The following is a 4,225-nucleotide window of genomic DNA, read 5'->3' on the forward strand; positions in this document are numbered from 1 at the left end:
AGTCTGTCAGACACGGGGTTTACGGCGATCCGTCGCTCGGAGATCGTCGAAGCCCGAAAGATCACTCGATGCAAGAATAGAATGGATCGAGTCGACTGAAGACAAGTTGTTCACTGTGACGAAGAGATTCTTTGGTCCAGGACAACGCACGACCAGAGCACAAAGGTTAATCGGAAACGACATCAACTCCTTCCTCACTCGAAGCCTCAATCCATTCGGGGGCTAATGATGGGGTTATGTACCTAGGGTAGGGTCATGGACCTGATCTAAGTACCTTACCCAAGGACACCCTTAGAAGAAGTCGCCTTCCAGTCGACCAACGAGGGACACACTCGACTGTCTTGAAGGACTCGACCACGAAGACTCACTCGACCACCAGAAGGTCAAGAGGCACTCTGCACTGCAACGGCCTGTAATCAAGTAGACTTTATGATAGTAAAGGCACTTTATGTGGGGCGTTACCAGTAACGCCCCAGACTTAGTTCACCTTAAACCCTCTCCTACGTGGGCTGGCTGGGGTCCTGGCGCACTCTATATAAGCCACCCCCCTCCACAGGCAGAAGGGTTTGGCACCTTGTAACTCATATACTCATAATCCACTCGACCGCCTCCGGGCTCCGAGACGTAGGGCTGTTACTTCCTCCGAGAAGGGCCTGGACTCGTACATCATTTGTGCTTACAACCTCTCCATAGCTAGGACCTTGCCTCTCCATACCTACCCCCCACTCTACTGTCAGGCTTAGAACCACGACAAGCGTCCCTTGTGTCAGGTATTCCTTGAATTCCTTGGTCCAGATTCCCTCCTGAGGCTCGAGCGCCAAGAGTAGACGCGCTCCCGAAGTCAGGCCACATGTCGGGGCTCCCGTGGCAGGTGGTTGAGGGAGCTCCTCCCAGGGCTGTGACGTTCTTGTAACGCCCTCGATGCGGCTATAGCTCCCACGTGTCGAGGCACGACTTAGAGGCATAACCGCATTGAAAGCAATGTCGCAAGTCAGGCAATCATTACAACATCCCATGTAATATATAATAAAAGGGGGAGATAACATAGTTGGCTTACACTCATGGCCCGACTACGGTGCCAAAATAGAAAAGAGCCCCAACATGCGACAAGGCCCTGAATCGATTACCCCAACTAGGCACCACTACTGATCATCCGGAAAAGACACGTAGTATCGCTGACAGTCCTCGTCGAACTCCCACTTGAGCTCGTAATCGTCAACTGGAGCAGAAACACCTGGACCTGCATCTGGAGTTGTAGTATCTGTGAGCCACAGGGACTCAGCAATCTCACACCCACGCGATCAAAACTATTTAAGCTCATAGGAATGGATAAGGCAAATATATGTGGAGCTGCAGCAAGCGACTAGCATATGTGGTGGCTAACTTATACGCAAAAGAGAGCGAGAAGAGAAGGCGAAGCACGAGCGAGAAGCTAAAGGAACATCCTGCGCAAGCATAACTCCAACACCGTGTCCACTTCCCGGACTCCGCCGAGAAGGGGCCATCACGGTAACACACACGGTTGATTCATTTTAATTAAGTTTAGTTCAAGTAATCTACAACCGGACATTAACAAATTCCCATCTGCCCATAACCGCGGGCACGGCTTTCAAAAGATCAATCCCTGCAGGGGGGTCCCAACTTAGCCCATAACAAGCTCTCACGGTCAACGAAGGAATAGACCTCCACCCAAGACACACCGATCAGACTCGGTATCTTGGTACAACAAGATGATTCGACAGGTTAAAACAAGTCCAGCAACACCGCCCGAATGTGCCGACAAATCCCGATAGGAGCTGCACATATCTCTTTCTCAGGGCACACTCAGATGAGCAATCCGTACAACTAAAACCAACCCTTGAGTTTCCCCGAGGTGGCGCTGCACAGGGCTCTAGTTCAGACCAACACTCAGAGGAGCACTGGCCCGTGGGGGGCTAAAATAAAGATGACCTTCGGGCTCCGGAAACCCAAGGGAAAAAGAGGCTAGGTGGAAAATGGTAAAACCAATGTTGGGCATTGCTGGAAAAGCTTTAATCAAGGCGAACTATCAAGGGGTTCCCATTATAGCCCAACCGCGTAAGGGACGCACAATCCGGGAACATAACACCGATATGACGGAAACTAGGGCGGCAAGAGTGGAACAAAACACTAGGCGAGAGGCCGAGCCTTCCACCCTTTACCAAGTATATAGATGCATTAAGATAACATAGCAATATAATGATATCCCAACAAGTAAATAAATGTTCCAACAAGGAACGGCTTCAATCTTCACCTGCAGCTAACAACGCTATAAGAAGGGCTGAGCAAAGCGGTAACATAGCCAATCAACGGTTTGCTAGGACAATGGTGGGTTAGAGGTTCAACATGGCAATTGGTAGGCTAACAAGCAAAAGGTAGGCATCATAGCAGTGGCAAAGCAAAAGAGCGAGCAAACTAGCATAGCAAAGATAGTAGTGATTTCGAGGGTATGATCATCTTGCCTGCACAGTTGTCAGAGTTGACTGGATCCTCACAAGCAAACTCAACGGGCTCCTCGGTAGCGAACTCGTCTCCCGGCTCTACCCAACAAGACAAACAAGCAACAAGGATACAATCAACCACGGGCAAGACCAAGCAATATGATGAAATGACGATATGCTATGCGGGATGCGATGCGGGATGCAAAATGCAAGATATGACAGGGAATGCATGAACCTGGCATCAACTTGGAAAACCAAGTGTGCCACTGGATAGAGGGGATGAAATCGCTTGAAAACGATATAAAGATCATTGGAATCGGAGTTACGGTTTGGAAATGGCGAGCGTTTTAAGATATGACACCGGTCTGCGATTTACAGCAAGTAGGCATCTAAATGCAACGAAATGAACATGCTACAACCACCAAACATGAAAACAAAATACATGGCAGTGATGTACACAAGATGGTTGACAAAACACTAGCACTGAGCCATAGGCAAATTCATCCCTTAAGAGGTTCAAACAAGCATGGCTAAAACGCAAATGCAAAACAGATTCCAGACTTAGTGAAATTAACACTAGTCTGAAATTTCAGATCACGATGCTCTCTTCGGAGCAGCAAAACAACATGATAGAAAATCTGAACATGGCAAGTAAGAACATGGCATGGAGCTACTCAACAAGCTTAACAAAACACCCAAAGTGACCTGGGGCCAAAAGGGTTCACAAAATACTCTACCGAGCTCACGAACATCGCTCGAACACAATCAGTTTTCAGACTTAGTGAAAACTGAGACACGCTGAAATATAACTCACGAAGGCATGTAAACGAGCTCGATGCACTCACTACGGTGCAAGTCATGGCAAGGAAAGCATATAACCAGCAAGAAGGCACAATGTGCTAGCTACACATGGCAAGAACGAAGGCATAGCATGCATGGAACACTAACGGTAGCATCGGCAAAATCGCAAACAAGTTGACGATCTGCCCAGATTAACAACGAAGCAAAAGTTGAGCTCGATTGAGTCAACCTAGAGCACTCCACATATGTAAACAAAGACAAGGATGGATAGAGCATGACATAAATATCAAAACTCCCTTACTGATCATCCTCAAAAGAGGCACGGATCATTAGGAAACAAGCTGGACATATAGCATCATGAACTAAAATATCCCAGACTTAGGGAAAAATCACTAAGTCCCTGAAATCAGCAATCTCAGGTACCTCTCTTCGCAAGCTTGCACAAGACAACACACACATCCTAAAAATGCATGGGTGACACCTCTGGAAAGAAGACAAAATGCTTAACAATTCATCCCAAAGGGGCACAGGCATATCATGCACGAATTAAACATAGCAAAAATGACAAAAGTGCATGATGAACTAACGGATCTGCAATTTAACTCATGAAGCCTCATTCTAACAGCATTTTGGGCATCAATATGACCTCTAATGCAAATTATGCAATGGAATGAAATGATGTACATGTCGAGACGAAGATTTTGATATATCATATGCCCAAAACGGAGCTACGGTTGCGGAGATACAAGCAGTCAAAGGTAGCAAAAAAAATAAGGGGGAGAGGGAAAGTCAACCCCTAGGGTTTCAAAATTCCAGATCTGAGATCCAGATCGAGGCACGGGAACCGAGGCGGCCGGGGTACTGTAGCTCGCCGGAGTCGGAGCTCGCCGGAGACGCGGGCCGTCGGTCGGGGAGGAGGTTGCCGGGGCGGCGCCGGCGTGGAGGCGGGCGGCGCGGCGCGGCGC

The sequence above is a fragment of the Triticum dicoccoides genome, chromosome 6B (genome assembly GCF_002162155.2).
Source record: "Triticum dicoccoides isolate Atlit2015 ecotype Zavitan chromosome 6B, WEW_v2.0, whole genome shotgun sequence".
NCBI classification, from domain to species: domain Eukaryota; kingdom Viridiplantae; phylum Streptophyta; class Magnoliopsida; order Poales; family Poaceae; genus Triticum; species Triticum dicoccoides.